An 18,517-nucleotide genomic window follows, 5' to 3' on the forward strand; every position below is an offset into this window, starting at 1 on the left:
TTCTCCCGGGGACGCCGGGGTCCAGGCCGGCGCACTGGGCGGGCTTCTCCCGGGGACGCCGGGGTCCAGGCTGGCGCACCGGGCGGGCTTCTCGCGAGCTGCGACCCCCATCCCTAGGCCCTGCTTTGTGGGTGCAAAGGTCAGGATGGCCTTCGTGTCCCCCGTCCGCATCCTTCACCCTCCTCATGCTGACAAAGGCTGAAGATTTTAATCTCTTTTTCGACATTTTTCTCAGGCCTTTTACTCCGTTCCTTTTTGCATCTGCCTGGCTTAAGCTGAAACTCCAGTACTTTGGCCACTTCATGCGAAGAGTTGACTCATTGGAAAAGACTCTGATGCTGGGAGGGATTGGGGGCAGGAGGAGAAGGGGACGACAGAGGATGAGATGGCTAGACGGCATCACTGACTCGATGGACGTGAGTCTGAGTGAACTCCAGGAGCTGGTGATGGACAGGGAGGCCTGGGGTGCTGAGATTCATGGGGTCGCAAAGAGTCGGACACGATTGAACGACTGAACTGAACTGAACTGAGACCAGGCCGTGGTCCCCGATCCTCCCGGTCTCAGAATCGGAGCACCGCAAATCCACGCCGGGATGCAGCGACCCTAGGTCCACGCGACTCTGATCGCCTTCTTCCCAGGGTAGAATCTTTGGGTGGCTCCTGATGGCCGGCAGAGGGGCCACCCCCTTGCGTGGTTTCAAAGCCCCTCAAATTCTGACCCCGGTGCTTCCCCTAATCTCATTCCCCCCTCTCCTCGCAGGCTCCAAGAGAATTCCACGGACTCCCTCCCACGGCCTGCCAGGGCTTGTCTGGCTTACTTACTCATCCGTGAGTTAAAAAGTCGCCTCTGACATCACACCCTCCAGGACGGCCATCCCTGGAGTGGGGTGACCCCCAGGGCCCCTGCGTGCTTCTCTGGGTTGTAGCAAACGTCACTAACTCCAGCTACGCAGTTAATGGATTTTCTCCACCTCACTCCCAACAGTTTATCACCGGGACCTTTGTACCCCGCACAGGGCTAAGCAAGTGTTGTGAATTACTTAATACTTAACAACCGCCCTGCGAAGTAGCTTCTGTTATGGCCATCTTACACATGCGGCATAGACTAAGAGTTTAAGAAACGTGTCTAGTCTGGCATGGCAAGAATGCAGGGCACTCAGACATCCATACTTTTTGAACTTGCACTCTGGGTGAGTCCCTGTGCAGCTTTGGTTGAGAACCTCTGTTTAACCTGTGAGGTCTCTTAGGACAAGGGGCCACCTGTGCTTCTGGAGCTGACCCAGTAACCGAGACACAGTGAGTGTTTGTGGAGGTTTTATTTGATCCTCTACATCAGTCTGGAAGGCAGGCCATTCAGACATCACAGCTACCTTGTTTTCAGATGTGCAAAGGGATCCAGAAAGTTGAGTGACTTTGTGGTTCAGAAATGGCAGTGCATGCTGAAAACCAGGAACAGCTGACTCCCCTGGGCTCTTTTCACCATCGTAGCTTTTTTTCTGGCACAGCCTCCAAAAAGATTTCCTTCTGATTCTTCCTGGAAAAGTTTGTTAAGAGATTCATTTTCACCTCTGATCAGACTGAGGGCATCTGTAATGCCAGAGTGCATGCTTCCATGCTAAGTTGCTTCAGTTGCAGCAGACCCTTTGAGACCCCATGGACTGTAGCCCACCCGGCTCCTCTCGTCATGGGATTCTCCAGGCAAGAACACTGGAGTGGGTTGCCATGCCCTCCGCCAGGAGATCTTCCCAACCCAGAAATCGAAACCATGTCTTTTATGTCTCCTGCATTTTCAGGTGAATTCTTTACCACTAGCACCATGTGGGAAGCCCTAGTGCAGATATAGAGAAGGAAAAGGCAGGGCAGGTTCTGATATCAAAATGAAACAGGAGTATCCATCCTCCTGAGCAACACTGCCCTTTGGGTATGTATCCTTAAAATGAATTGCTTCAGTTACTGGGGTTATCTCAAGATCATTCCAGGTCATATGGAATGTTATCCTAGGAGGTTCTGCTAAGCTACCTAGTTGAAGTGTTTTCAAGCAAGAGTGACATCATCAGAATTGAGTTTATTGAACATATAGATTCACACGCTCATCACCGGCAATAGTGAGGGGGATGGATTGTCAAGGGACAAAAGCAAACGCAAGAAACGATGTCCATTATAGCAGGTTGTTAATAATAGCAAAGCCTTTGACTGTGTGGATCACAATAAACTGGAAAATTCTGAAAGAGATGGGAATACCAGACCACCTGACCTGCCTCTTGAGAAACCTATATGCTAGTCAGGAAGCAACAGTTAGAACAGGACATGGCACAACAGACTGGCTCCAAATAGGAAAAGGAGTACATCAAGGCTGTATATTGTCACCCTGCTTATTTGACTTGTATGCAGAGTACATCATGAGAAACGCTGGGCTGGAAGAAGCACAAGCTGGAATCAAGATTACTGGGAGAAATATCAATCACCTCAGATATGCAGATGACACCACCCTTATGGCAGAAAGTGAAGAGGAACTAAAAAGCCTCTTGATGAAAGTGAAAGTGGAGAGTGAAAAAGTTGGCTTAAAGCTCAACATTCAGAAAATGAAGATCATGGCATCTGGTCCCATCACTTCATGGGAAATAGATGGGGAAACAGTGGAAACAGTGTCAGACTTTATTTTTGGGGGCTCCAAAATCACTGCAGATGGTGATTTCAGCCATGAAATCAAAAGATGCTTACTCCTTGGAAGGAAAGTTATGACCAACCTAGACAGCATATTGAAAAGCAGAGACATTACTTTGCCAACAAAGGTCCATCTAGCCAAGGCTATGGTTTTTCCAGTGGTCGTGTATGGATGTGAGAGTTGGACTGTGAAGAAAGCTGAGCACCAAAGAACTGATACTTTTGAACTGTGGTGTTGGGAGAAGACTCTTGAGTCCCTTGGACTGCAAGGAGATCCAACCAGTCCATTCTGAAGGAGATCAGTCCTGGGTGTTCATTGGAAGAACTGATGCTAAAGCTGAAACTCCAATACTTTGGCCACCTCATGCGAAGAGTTGACTCATTGGAAAAGACCCTGATGCTGGGAGGGACTGGGGGCAGGAGGAGAAGGGGTCGACAAAGGATGAGATGGCTGGATGGCATCACCGACTCAATGCACATGAGTTTGAGTGAACTCTGGGAGTTGGTGATGGACAGGGAGGCCTGGCATGCTGCGATTCATGGGGTTGCAAAGAGTTGGACTTGACTGAGCGACTGAACTGAACTGAACTGAATAATAGCAAAAGGCTGGAAATATCCACTACGTCTACTGATAAACAGAATGGTTCAGTTGTGATGTTCACACAAGAAATACTATATAGCAGTGAAAATGAATGAATTATACCTTGTATAAAACATGAATAAATTTTAGAAATATTACAAAATTATCATTTTATGTAGGGAAAACATGTAGTACTGTAGGAAAAAAAGATACTAGACAGCACTCAGGCTCCTTATTTGTTAAAGAAAAATGTGATATCCATGTATACACTTGTATACAATATATGGAGTTTATTTCACAAACATTTGGATGTGTATACAATATATGGAATTTATTTCACAAACATTTGGATGTTTATAACTCACAAGGCCTCTACTCACACATATATATGCATGTTATATAAACACATTATACAACTGGTATACAATGGACTGTGAAAGCATGTTGATGGCACAAATGTTATTATTGAGGAGATGACTGCATCTTTAAAATAGAATTTAGCAGTATGGAGCTTCCTCAAAAAATTAAAGACAGAACCGCGATATGATCCAGAAATCCCTCTTTGGGGTATATATACAAAGGAAATTAAATTATTACCCCAAAGAGACATCTGCACCTCCATGTTAATTGCAGTGCTCACTTGCTCAGTTGTGTCCAACTCTTTGTGACCCCATGGACTATATAGCCCACCAGGTTCCTCTGTCCATGGGATTTCCCAGGCAAGAATAGTGGAGTGGGTTGACACTTCCTACTCCAGGGGCTTAAAACTGAAGTATTATTCACAATAGCCAAGACATGGAAGCCACCTAACTGCCCAGCAACAAATGAATGGATAAAGTTAATATGGTACATATATGCAAGAGGGTATTAATCAGCCACCCAAAAGAAGGAAGTCCTGCTATTTTTGACAACATGGATGAACCTGGAGGACATTATGCTAAATGAAATAAACCAGAAAAAAAAAAATACTGTATGATCTCCCTCATTATGTGTGTGTGTTAGTTACTCTATTGTGTTTGACTCTTTTGTGACTCCATGAACTATAGCCCACCAGGCTCCTCTGTCCATGGAATTTCTCAGGCAAGAATACCAGAGAGGGTAGCCATTTCCTTCTCCAAGGGATCTTACCAACCCAGGGATCAAACTTGTATCTCCTGTGTCTCCTGTATTGGCAGGCAGATTCTTGACTGCTGAGCTACCAGGGAAGCTCCAATAAGTCTCAGAAAACGTAAAATAGAGTTAAAAATAAATAGAGTTTAAAGATAAAAAATTTGATCTTTATTTTATAAAGATCAAAAAGTGAGGAGAATGACTAACATACATTTAAAATGAGATTTCTACTTCTTTAAGCAATATTTCAACAATTTCTATCAAATGAGTAAAAAAATGGCATTTCTTAGATTTTTGAAAGAAATACAGACATTAGGTAAAACAGTAAGACAAAAAGGGAGAAATAAATAGGAAATGAGCAGATGAAATAACCTTATATCTTTTGACATCGTCTAGAAGGCAATGGCACCCCACTCCAGCACTCTTGCCTGGAAAATCCCATGGACAGAGGAGCTGGGTGGGCCGCAGTCCATGAGGTCGATAAGAGTCGGACAAGACTCAGCGACTTCACTTTCACTTTTCACTTTCACGCATTGGAGAAGGAAATGGCAACCCACTCCAGTGTTCTTCCCTGGAGAATCCCAGGGACCGGGGAGCCTGCTGGGCTGCTGTCTATGGGGTTGCACAGAGTCGGACACGACTGAAGCAACTTAGTTAGCAGCAGCAGCAGATGCTCCTTAGTAACCATGCAGTGACAAAATTTTAAATCTATATTTGTAATTACAATAGTATTCAGTTCAGTTCAGTCGCTCAGTCAAGTCCGACTCTTTGCTACCCCATGAATCGCAGCACGCCAGGCCTCCCTGTCCATTACCAGCTCCCGGAGTTCACTCAGACTCACGTCCATCGAGTCAGTGATGCCATCCAGCCATCTCATCCTCTGTCGTCCCCTTCTCCTCCTGCCCCCAGTCCCTCCCAGCATCAGGGTCTTTTCCAATGAGTCAGCTCTTCCCATGAGGTGGCCAAAGTACTGGAGTTTCAGCTTTAGCATCATTCCTTCCAAAGAAATCCCAGGGCTGATCTCCTTCAGAATGGACTGGTTGGATCTCCTTGCAGTCCAAGGGACACTCAAGAGTCTTCTCCAATACCACAGTTCAAAAGCATCAATTCTTCGGCGCTCAGCTTTCTTCACAGTCCAACTCTCACATCCATACATGACCACTGGAAAAACCATAGCCTTGGCTAGACGGACCTTTGTTGGCAAAGTAATGTCTCTGCTTTTCAATATGCTATCTAAGTTGGTCATAACTTTCTTTCCAAGGAGTAAGCGTCTTTTAATTTCATGGCTGCAATCACCATCTGCAGTGATTTTGGAGCCCCAAAAAATAAAGTCTGACACTGTTTCCACTGTTTCCCCATCTATTTCCCATGAAGTGATGGGACCAGATGCCATGATCTTCATTTTCTGAATGTTGAGCTTTAAGCCAACTTTTCACTCTCCTCTTTCACCTTCATCAAGAGGCTTTTTAGTTCCTCATGACTTTCTGCCATAAGGGTGGTGTCATCTGCGTATCTGAGGTGACTGATATTTCTCCCGGCAATCTTGATTCCAGCTTGTGTTTCTTCTAGCCCAGCGTTTCTCATGATGTACTCTGCATATAAGTTAAATAAGCAGGGTGACAATATACAGCCTTGACGTACTCCTTTTCCTATTTGGAACCAGTCTGTTGTTCCATGTCCTGTTCTAACTGTTGCTTCCTGAACTGCATACGAATTTCTCAAGGGGCAGGTCAGGTGGTCTGGTATTCCCATCTCTTTCAGAATTTTCCACAGTTTATTGTGATCCACACATTCAAAGGCTTTGGCATAGTCAATAAAGCTGAAATAGTTGTTTTTCTGGAACTCTCTTGCTTTTTCAATGATCTAGCAGATGTTGGCAATTTGGTCTCTGGCTCCTCTGCCTTTTCTAAAACCAGCTTGAACATCTGGAAGTTCACGGTTCACATATTGCTGAAGCCTGGCTTGGAGAATTTTGAGCATTACTTTACTATGCCAAAAGCCTGAGTCATACTAAATGTTCCCAAATAAAATTTCATTTGTAATATAAGCCATCTTAACCTTTCTTCTAAATGAAAAGAAACTTTACTTAATTAGAGGTCTCTAATGAATATATTTGTTGGAGAAGGAAATGGTAACCCACTCCAGTATTCTTGCCTAGAGAATCCCATGGATGGAGAAGCCTGGTGGGCTACAGTCCACGGGGTCACAAAGAGTTGGACACAACTGAGTGACTTCACTTTCACTTTCAACTAATGAATATATTTGTTGACTAACTCCTAGGTAATTTGAATAACATGGAATAAGAAAATAACATTTTCTTCTCAAAATTCAAGGAAAATTGTATCTTTCTTAACTTTCCTCTCAAGTACCAAGAATTATGAATATGGTAACCCAGAGGGTAGCTTCTTTTAAAGTCTTGCCTGAAATGAATGTTCATTTTATAGATAAGCTGTCATCTGAGAACTGGTATCACAATATTCAGTGCATTAAAGTCATTTAACACTTTGTGTTTCCAAAATAAAACATCTGGCTTTTGCACACCAGGACTATTGGTGGACAGGTATCCAAATTGTGAGGGAAAAAAAAAAATGTTTCTCAGGCTAAAAAGTTCTATTTATGAAGTTGGAATCTGACATTTCTGTATTATGTTCATGGAGCCATTTTGCCTAAATTGCCTCTTTGTAGTCTTCTGACCTTCTTTCATGTAAAAAATTAATTCAAAGCAACACTTCTACACAATTTCAAAGTTTTCTGTAAAATATGACATATATAGAACTGCTTTCAAGATTTTCAATGAATCATTCATAACCTATGTGACCATGGAAGACTCCCTTGTCAGGTAATTATGCTAGTTGGTTTAATAAGATGAATATATTTTATTGGTACCAATTAACATTAACAATTTAGTTAAAGCTTTTATAGCTTAGGTATTACTGGCAGAATTGTTATTATGATTCACGTGTATGCTTCTGACCACATCTTATGGATCCTGGTGGACCAGATTTCATATCACGCACTAAATTATAAATAACTGAGATTAGGTAGAGAAAATTATTCAAGGACTGTGAGTCAGCATTCCTAACAATGTAATCCATCAAGAAGTTTGAAGCAATGGCAATCATATAAGCAGAAATGTTACACTGACCTCAAGTCTAAAATAAAGCCCCAAACTCTTAAGCATGTCATAGCGGCCATAGAGAATGGGGCTGGAAGAATTGCATCTACAGGGAGCCTAGACCAGGGGCCCCAGTAACTGCACTCGGAATTCCATCACTGCATCTGTGCTATGAATTCACACCTCTCTAGTCAGCTTTGACTCAAGGACTCCCCACTTGTCCTGCTGACCTTTCTTAGACTACATGGCAATTGGGATGCTATCACCCAACTTTACTTCACTTTCTCCTTCACTGGGGTCAGACTTACACTGCAGTCTGATGGATCTCCCAGCCTTTCCTGGCTCCTTCCCAATTTCTTTCATTGTTCAGTTGCTAAGTTGCATCTGACTCGTGTGACCTCACAGACTACAACACTCTAGGCTCCTCTGTCCTCCACTATCTCACAGAGTTTGCTCAAATTCATGTCCATTGAGTCAGTGATGGTATCTAACCATCTCATCCTCCACTGCCCCCTACTGCTTTTGCCTTTAATCGTTCCCAGTGGGTCTTTGGCAATGAGTTGACTCTTTAATAGCACTTCCTTTATTCAAATCATTTTATGTTTAATCCCATATTCTCACCTACTTCTTGGATGATCTGGATTAATACATATGTCTAGAAATATCTGTTGGGTATTCAATAAAAAGTGTTATAAAGAAGAACCTTTGTATTCTATTACAAGTTAATCACTAAAGGTATGTTGCCTGTATGCTAAAATTACACATAATGGCCCATCTCTGGGAACCCTGCTCCCAGGTCAGCATTTGATGTTGTCGTTCAGTCGCTCAGTCATGTCTGACTCTTTGTGACACCGTGAACTGCAGCACGCCAGGCTTCCCTGTCCTTCACTATCTCCCTGAGTTTGCTCAAACTCATGTCCATTGAGTCGGCGATGCTATCCAACCAACCCATCTTCTGTTGCCCTCTTCTTCTCCTGCCCTCAATCTTCCCCATCATCAGGGGTTTTTCATCAGGCTCTTTACATCAGGTGGTCAAAGTATTGGACCTTCAGCTTCAATATCACTCCTTCCAAAGAAATCCCAGGGCTGATCTCCTTTAGGATTGACAGGTTTGATCTCCTTGCTCTCCAAAGGACTCTCAATAGTCTTCTCCAGCACCACAGTTCAAAAGCATCAATTCTTTGTTGCTCAGCTTTCTTTATGGTCCAACTCTCACATCCATACATGACTACTGGAAAAACCATAGCTTTGACTAGATGGACCTTTGTCAGCGAAGTTATATCTCAGCTTCTTAATGTGCTGTGTATGTTTATCATAGCTTTTCTTCCAAGGAGCAAGTGTCTTTTAGTTTTGTGGCTGCAGTCACTATTCTCAGTGATTTTGGAGACCAAGAAAATAAAATTTGACACTGTTTCTACTTTTTCCCCATCTATTTGCCATGAAGTGATGGGACCAAATGCCACGATCTTCCGTTTTTTGAATGTTGAGTTTTAAGCCAACTTTTTCGCTCTCCTTTTTCACTTTCATCAAGAGTCTCTTTAGGTCCTCTTCGCTCTCTACCATAAGGGTGGTGTCATCTGCATATCTGAGGTTGTCGATACTTCTCCCGGCAATCTTGATTCCAGTTTGTGATTCATCCAGCCTGGCATTTGGCATGATGTATTCTGCATAGAAGTTAAAGAAACAGGGTGACACTATACAGCCTTGATGTACTCCCAATCTGGAACCAGTCTGTTGTTCCATGTTCTGTTCTAACTGTTGCTTCCTGACCTGCATACAGGTTTCTCAGGAGACAGGTAAGATAATGTGGTTTTCCCATTTCTTTAAGAATTTTCCATAGTTTGTTGTGATCCACACAGAGGCAGCAGTGGCAAGAAAAGAGGCTTTGCTAGTATCATGGTAGAGGCAGAGGTGGGAGCAGGATAATGTCCGGCACCCCAAGTTGCTAGTGCCATGGGGCAGGAGGCCGAGAAGCACTGCATGTCCACCTCAGGGTGGCAGGGCTTGCTGGGCCTGGACAATAATGCCTAGGAGCCAAAGGAGAGGAAAGGTGGGCCATGGGGGTGGCAGATCAGCCCCAGGGTGGCCAGTAGCAGCAGTGAGGCCAGGGAGCCCTCCGCTCCAGGGGGTCTTCCAACCTTGGCTCCAGTCTTCCCCAGACCCCTTTCCTGGGGACTCCAGCAGGGCCTTTGCTCAGGGCCTGGGTGGCACTTTGACAGGTGAAGGTTTACAGGCTCAGTGAGGACCAGCAGTGGAACAACCAAGGCACTGGGCATGTCTCCTATCTATGTGGAAGATAGGGTATGTCCCTGCTGATTAGGGCCTGAAAAACGCGGTCCACTGGAGAAGGAAATGGCAAACCAGTTCAGTATTCTTGCCTTGAGAACCCCACAAACAAAATGAAAAGGCAAAAAGATGTGACACTGGAAGATGAGCCCCCAGGTCAGTAGGTGTTCCAATATGTTACTGAGGAAGAGCAGAGAAACAGCTCCATAAAGAATGATGAGGTGGGGCTAAAGCAGAAAATTCGCTCAGTTGTGGATGTGTCTGGTGGTGAAAGTCTGATGCTGTACAGAACAATATTGTATAGGAACCTGGAATGTTAGGTCTATGAATCAAGGTAAATTGACGGGGTCAGACAAGAGTAAACATTGACATTTTAGGAATCAGTGAACTAAAATAGACCAGAATAGGAGAATTTAATTCAAACAACCATTATATCTACTACTGTGGGCAAGAATCCCTTAGAAGAAATGGAGCAGCCTTCATAGTCAACAAAAGAGTTTGAAATGCAGTACTTGGGTACAGCCTCAAAAACAACAGAATGATCTCGGTTTGTTTCCAAGACAAACCATTCAACATCACAGTAATCCAAGTCTATGCCCCAACTACTAATGACAAAGAAGCTGAGGTTGAACAATTCTATGAAGATCTACAAGACCTTCTAGAACTAACACTAATCAGCATTAAGCTTTGTTTAGCTCACAGGAAACATCCTGACCAGGCCTATCTGTGAATGACTACAGGAAAGAAGAAGTAAATACATCATATCCAGAGGCTGACTAGAAACAGGAAATGTTTGAATTTATGCCCTCCCCTTTTAGTGTAAAAGAAGCATGAATTTTAATTTACACAAGAAGATTCTTAGGGACATGAGTCCACCATCTTGAGTCTGCTGGCTTTCAGAATAAAGTTGCCATTCCTTGCCCTGACAATTCATCTCTTGATATGGGCCTGTCCTGCAGCAAGCAGTACTGGCCTGAACTTGGTAACAAATGTTGGTGAAGCCAGCCAGAAGCCTTGGTGTTCAGGGCCAGCCGGCCCCGGTTGGGGAATTTTTGAGTAAGGCCCCAGCAACTGCCAGGACCACTTGTCCTATGGATCTTCCCTTCAAAATTCCCCTGTTCCAGCACTTGGCAGTCTGGGAGCTGATGAGTTCCACACAGTAGGGTAAGTTGCTCCCATGAATAAGGCCAAAATTTTGTTTCCTCTCTGTTTGGGTTTTTTCTGTCCAGAATAAGCCACTTATTTCCCCCTGATTTCAGCAAGGTAAACTGTTACAGAGAGGAAATAGTTGCTGGACTTTTACCCAATTTATATACCAGTTTGTTTATTTCTTTGGATGCTAGCATTTGTGTGTGCCATTTTTGTTTTGTTCATCTTATATTTCTGTCTTTAAAAAATGCAGAATGTTTCACAATCCCTGAAGAAAGTCCTCTAGGCCCATTTTGGATAAGTGATCTGATTACAGCTATGAACTCATGAGTGATAAGGGTTTAGGTTGGGTTATCTTGGGAGCCCCTGCACCATATACTGTCAGCCTTGCTGTGTGAATTATGTTTTTTGTGGTCTCCTGCGTCATTGGCATATATAAAACTCCCAAGAAACAACTTGAGGGTTTATTTAGGGTTTTCAGTTTCTCCTTTGGGGATTTTGTTTCATTTTGTTTTGTGCCCTTTCTCCATTTACAGCCAAGTCAATTTGATGATGTTAAAAACTTCTACTGACGTCAAATGGAGGAAAGAAACATGGAAAAAAAAAAAAAAACAACTGTCCTTGTCTGTTTCTTTTCCCAAGGGAGAAAGGAAAGATCCCCCTTGACTCCTAAAATTACCAAAAGCCCCATCCCAGAATTCAGCCTGGTGGGTTGATTCCAGGGCAAAGAGGCACCCTTTTAATGGTTCAGTGCAGTTCAGTTCAGTTCAGTTGCTCATTCGTGTCCGACTCTCTGTGATCCCATGAATCACAGCACGCCAGGCCTCCCTGTCCATCACCAGCTCCCGGAGTTCACTCAAACTCATGCACATTGATTCAGTGATGCCATCCAGCCGTCTCATCCTCTGTCGTCCCCATTCTCCTCCTGCCCCTAATCCCTCCAAGCATCAGGGTTTTTTCCAATAAGTCAACACTTCGCATGAGGTGGCCAAAGTATTGGAGTTTCAGCCTCAGCATCAGTCCTTCCAAAGAAATCCCAGGGCTGATCTCCTTTAGGATGGACTGGTTGGATCTCCTTGCAGTCCAAGGGACTCTCAAGAGTCTTCTCCTGCGGGGAGCTGCCCGTGAGAATGGGGTCCTTTGTCCGAAGGACACAGCTCTGGGAGCTGCCTCAGTCCTTGAGGGTTTGCTTGCAAACATAGCTCTCTGTCCCGCCACCCCAGAGATTAGGCGCTTATTTACTGCAGGCACCTGGAGTTTTGTGCAAACTTCTCACGCACAGGGAAATGTTATCTGGTTTAAGAAATAATAACAGGGAGCCATTCCCATGCTCTCAAGATTTCTTATGACTGTTTGTAAGATGTATAGGCCAACCAAGAAAAAAGTCAACTGTCTTGTCTTTCTCACGCTCTTCTGTATAAATATGAGATGCTGAATAAAGTTGGTGTCAGACTGCGTCCCTTCGTGGAGACGTGTCTGAACCTCTCGACCCCATCTTTGTTGTAGTCTCTTGCTTTAGTTTCTTTCTTAGCCCTGCCGTGCACGTTCTTGGGACCTGATCGACTTTGCCGGCTGGCACCAGCATTCTCCAACATCACAGTTCAAAAGCATCAATTCTTCGGTGCTCAGTTTTCTTCACAGTCCAACTCTCATATCCATACATGACCACTGGAAAAACCATAGCCTTGACTAGACAGACCTTTGTTGGCAAAGTAATGTCTCTGCTTTTCAATAGGCTATCTAGGTTGGTCATAACTTTCCTTCCAAGGAGTAAGCATCTTTTGATTTCATGGCTGCAGTCACCATCTGCAGTGATTTTGGAGCCCAAAAAATAAAGTCTGACACCGTTTCCACTGTTTCCCCATCTACTTCCCATCAAGTGATGGGACCAGATGCCATGATCTTCGTTTTCTGAATGTTGAGCTTTAAGCCAACTTTTTCACTCTCCTCTTTCACTTTCATCAAGAGGCTTTTTAGTTCTTCACTTTCTGCCATAAGGGTGGTGTCATCTGCATATCTGAGGTTATTGGTATTTCTCCCGGCAATCTTGATTCCAGCTTGTGTTTCTTCCAGCCCAGCGTTTCTCATGATGTACTCTGCTTGAGATTGTCAATGGCTACTTACAGTTTTATGGTGGCTTTTGAATGGCTCTGTAGCTATTCTGCAAAGAGGCGGGAAAGAATGATGAAATCCTTTACATACAAGCATTTGTGCTATTACTTCAAGAGAAATAAGACAGTGAGGATACGTTGTTTCAGACCTTAACTCCTCCAGAGATCTGGATGCCTCAGCTTCCCTGGCCGCCATGCCACTATATACACCCCTTCCACCACTTCCCCTTCCTATCCAAGCCCTATTCCTGACACTGGGGCTCAGAACTCCACCTTCTTCTAGGAAGCAAGAAGAAAAGCCTGTTAGTTTCTGGGGCACAGGGACCTGATCTGGCATTGCCATCTGAGACCCAACCCGACAGGGCGCCCAATTTGGGTCAGAGCCACTCCCAAGGTGGACAGTTTCCATTACACTGTTACCTTGTAGGGGTCCTAAATGTAAACAGCCAGTGGGCTGGGTTTCTTAGGCTTTTTAAATTGGAAAAGTTGCAACCTCCTTATAGAGAGGATGCTCTACATCTGAAGCCCACTTGGAAGTACACATAGCTGAACCAAATTGGGGCCCCAAGGAGGGAAGAAGTCCCTTATTAGAGTTCTACTTGTTAGAACATCTTGGCAGAGCTTTGAAAAGGGGAACCAAAGAAAGTGTTTGAAAAAAATCCAAGCAACACAGAAAATTAAAAAAAAAAAAAAAAATGAAGTCCCCTCTGGATTTATCAGGCCTACAGACATATGAGTGCAGATCCCAAGGCCCCTGAACATACTACAATGGTAAATTTGACCTTTGGCAGGGGGGTAAATTTGATAATCTCAGATTATCAGTACAAAGTTGCAACAATTAGATGGTGCATTTGGAATGAACACTTTATCAGTTGGTAGATGTTGCTTTTAAGATGTTGCTTTCAAGAGGGAACAGCAACAGAATAAACATGCTAAACCAAAAGACACTTTTCTGGAAGCATCATTGACTTCTCAGAAGCAAGTAACCCAAAAGACAAGTTAGTCACCATTGGGGAGGGGAGGAAAGTCATCAGAAAAAAGATTGCTCTAGGCTAAAACTTAAGAAGAAACAAAAGGAGAAAGCCAAGAGCCTCTCACAGGGAAGAACGAGAGGAAGACTGATGAATGAACAGGCCCAGAGGCCCCCTTGGATTTGAGGTACCCAATTCTAATTTCCCCATAGGAGCCCTGGGTACAACTGACAGTCGGGAATGAGCTGATTAACTTTCTGATAGACCTCACTCTGAAATATAGTTTCTCATACATGCCAAAATGTCCAATTACTCTTTCTGGCCAAGACCTCTTTTGTATACTAAATGCTAAGTGATAGAATACACAGGTTCTTCCATATTACAATTCCCCACTGTCAGTGATCCATCCACAGTCCTGTGGAAAAGGGATGAAGACCCCACCTGGCTGCTTCTGCTTCCTTGTCCTTCACTATTGTCTTGTTGCTCGCACGGTTCACTGAACCTGGGGTAGATAAGGCACGACCAGGGAAGCTGGAAGAAGACTCGAAGAGCCCTGGGGACTGCAGACGTGTTTATTCTCTCCAGGCAGCAGCTGCTGGGAGTCCTCAGGTATTACAGATACACTAAGACAGAGCAAAAGTAGCCCATGGCCAAGCGGGCACACAGGCGCAGTGCTATAGCTGTTGCATAACCATGCAAGGTCAGCAATATTGTTGTTTACTGAACACAAGGTAAGAGGGGGTGAGGGAGTAGGGAGAGCCTGACTGATGTCACGTTGTCTAGACTTTTTCCCCACAACTATCTCCCGGATTTGCTCAAACTCATGTCCATTGAGTCAGTGATGCTGCCATACAGCCATCTCATTCTCTGTCGCCCCCTTCTCCTCCTGCCCTTTTCAGTCTATGTCCCAGCCACTAATACTGAAGAAGCTGAAGTTGAACAGTTCTATGAAGACCTACAAGAACTTCTAGAATTAACACCAAAAAAGATGGCCTTTTCATCACAGGGAACTGGAATGCAAAAAAAAAAAAAAAAAAAAAAGTCGGAAGTGAAGAGATACCTGGAATAACAGGCAAGTTTGGCTTTGCAGGACAGAGGTTAACAAAGTTTTGCCAAGAGAACACGCTGGTCATAGCAAGCACCTTCTTCCAACAGTGCAAGAGATGAATCTTCACGTGGACATCACCAGACGGTCAACACCGAAATCAGACTGGTTCTTTTCTTTGCAGCTGAAGATGAAGTTCTATACAGTCTGCAAAAACAAGACCCGGAGCTGACTGTGGCTCAGTACGAGCTCCTTATTGCAAAACTCAGGCTTAAATTGAAGAAAGTAGGGAAAACTAGTGGACCATTCAGGTATGACCTAAATCAAATCCCTTATAATTATACAGTGCAGTTGACAATAGATTCAAGGGATTAGATCGGTAGACCGAGTGCCTGAACAACTGTGGATGGAGGTTTGTAGCACTGTACAGGAGGTGGTAACCAAAACCATCCCGAAGAAAAGAAATTCAAGAAGGCAAAGTGGTTGTCTGAGAAGGCCTTACGAATAGTGAGAAAACAAGAGAAGCCAAAGGCAAAGGAAAAAGGGAAGATTTACCCATCTGAATGCAGAGTTCCAGAGAATAGCAAGGAGAGATAAGAAAGCCTTAAGTGAACCATGCAAAGAAACAGAAGAAAACAATAGAATGGGAAAAACTAGAATCTCTTCAAAACAAATTGGAGATACCAAGGGAACATTTTATGCAAAGATGGGCACAATAAAGGACAGAAGTGGCAAGGACCTAATAGAAGTAGAAGAGATTGAAAAAAGGTGGCAAGGACCTAATAGAAAAGAAGAGATTGAAAAAAGGTGGCAAGAATACACAGAAGAATACACAGGCACAAAAAAAGGTCTTGATGACTGGGATAACCATGAAGGTGTAGTCACTCACCTAGAGCCAGACATCCTGGAGTGTGAAGTCAAGTGGGCCTTAGGAAGCATTCCTAGCTAGTGATGATGGAATTCCAGCTGAGTTATTTAAATCCTAAAAGATGATGCTGTTAAAATCCCAAAAGATGATGGTGTGGAAGTGCTGCACTCAATATGCCAGCAAATTTGGAAAACTCAGCAGTGGCCACAGGACTGGAAAAGGTTAGTTTTCATTCCAATCCCAAAGAAAGGCAATGCCAAAGAATGCTCAAACTACCATACAATTTCACTCATTTATAAACTATTTCCCAAATTAACAGAAAATAAGAGAAACTAAATTTCTATTACTTTTAAGTAAGACATTAAAAACAATCTTACAGAAGCAACAAACACAAGTATTTTAAGAATTTCAATTCATATAATTAAGACAAATCTTGGGCTTCACTGGTGGCTCAGTGGTAAAGAATCCGCCTGCCAATGCAGGAGACACAGGTTCGATCCCTGATCCAGGAAGATCCCACATGTCGTGGAGCTACTAAGCCCATGTGCCGCGATGAGTAGTGAGCCTGTGCTCTAAAGCGTGGGAGCCCCAGCTACGGAAGTCTGGGCGTCCAAGAGCCCATGCTCTGCCAGGAGAGAAGCACCACAGTGAGAAGCCTGCACACCGCACCTAAAGAGCAGCCCCTGCTCGGCACGAAGGAAAAGCACACACAGCAATGAAGACCCAGGACAGCCACGAATAAATAAGTAAGAGTTAAAAACAAGGCAAATCTTGGACCAATTAAACTTATATGGAGTATAATGCAAGGGTATTTTTTCTAAGTGAGAACTCAGTCTGCTGTCTCATGAAGAGACATGTTAATCTGAAGCCCCTAAATTTCTTATGCTGGTCTGACTAGGTAAGTTAACATCACTCTTACATAATATTTGGAAGAGCTAGAAACATAAAATATGTGTTCAAGTAAACTGAATCAGAAGGCAATGGCACCCCACTCCAGTACTCTTGCCTGGAAAATCCCATGGATGGAGGAGCCTGGTAGGCTGCAGTCCATGCGGTCGCTTGAGGGTCGGACACGACTGAGTGACTTCACTTTCACTTTTCACTTTCATGCATTGAAGAAGGAACTGGCAACCCACTCCAGTGTTCTTGCTTGGAGAATCCCAGGGACAGAAGAGCCTGGTCTATGGGATCGCACAGAGTCGGACACGACTGAAGTGACTTTGCGGCAAGCGGAATCATAATTCCGACAGATGTTTTTATAACATCAGTTGTGTCCTGCAGTATGCCAGCTTGAACATAATCTTCAAGATCTTCAGGTAACCTAAAACTTTGGACTAATATTAAACTAAATCAGTGGATAATCATTGAGTACCTATTTGCAATGATTTGTAATCACTGAGCACCTAATTGTAAGATTCAATACTGAAATATTGCCATGCATAATTTTAAGTTCATATATATCTACTTGTATTTATGTACTACGGAGGGGCTATCTTTGGGTCATACATGTAATGGACATGTTTATTTTTCCAATTTTAAGATTTCAAAATTATGTGTATTTGTGAGCTTTGCACTCTAAAAAAATGCTTACATATGATAGTTTTCAAGTTACTTTCAATCTTCTCTGAAATCAAAGTTATTTTGGTTAAAATTTATAATTAATATTGGTAGCTGACCAAGAAAAAATAGTGATAGAAAAATAAAACTGAGAATCAGGATAATGGAATGAGTTTTTCTAGGACAAAGAGTTTTGTCCTGAAGCGTCTATATGCTCCAAAATGTGAAAAAGAAGTACATTTAAGAAGAGAGAACAAGAACCAGAAAATAAACTAAAGTGTGTTAAAAATTTGACAATTTCCCTAGCTTTGATGTACTTACTCACAAGAAGGGAAGGAAGAGCTTGTAAAACTTCTCAAAACCAAACTAGAATTTGGTTTTCTGTTACAATAATCATGTTCTTAAAGAGCTTGAAAAGAGACTGAGTTGCTCTTTAACTTCTACATAATCTGCTTGGATTTTCCATATCTCATCAGAGTAATTTGCTTTGCTTTGACTTTACAATGTCCTTTTTATTAAAAGGAAGACCAAAAATAAAACAAACGTTTCCATTTGTCAAAGATGTAAGTTTCCTTAAAATAGTTCTGCCTTCTGTATTTAAATATTTTATTTCATTTTTAATTAAATGGGAAACCAACTATTCTCAGACACAAGCAATTAAATTTCCTCAAAATCTTTTGTTTTTGCTTTCCAAAGATTGGATCTTAAATAGACATTTCAGGATGCATTCTACACTGTCTTTGAGATTCCTCAGAGCCCTTTGGAAAATCATAAACTTTTGTACTTATTACTAGTACACAAATATTTGAACTCAATTCACAATTTATGGTGTGTTACAACAGTATCATTGAAACTAAGGGTAAAAAGATCTCATACTTACTACAATCATGTCATGGCCACAAGACATTTGCCTGCAAGTTACACATTAAATCGCATATTCAGGGACCAAATAGAAAAGCCACGATTGAGCTGAGAGCACACCAGACAACATACACGTGAGGAAGAACCGTGAACTCTTTGACTTGAATTGTACCTTGCACATAGTCTAATCAGTGTTTGTT

General features: G+C 43.1%; 1 long non-coding RNA gene across 1 annotated transcript; it reads right to left on the minus strand.

Annotated features, from left to right (window-relative positions):
- Positions 1-1,297: 1,297 nt before the first annotated feature.
- LOC133253708 (uncharacterized) lies at positions 1,298-15,003 on the minus strand. The gene is made up of 2 exons (XR_009738385.1): positions 7,778-15,003; positions 1,298-1,534 (listed from the first exon to the last, which is right to left on the minus strand). It is a non-coding gene; the product is annotated as an uncharacterized LOC133253708 (long non-coding RNA).
- Positions 15,004-18,517: the final 3,514 nt, after the last annotated feature.

This window comes from Bos javanicus, chromosome 9 (genome assembly GCF_032452875.1).
Source record: "Bos javanicus breed banteng chromosome 9, ARS-OSU_banteng_1.0, whole genome shotgun sequence".
Classification (NCBI taxonomy): Eukaryota; Metazoa; Chordata; class Mammalia; order Artiodactyla; family Bovidae; genus Bos; species Bos javanicus.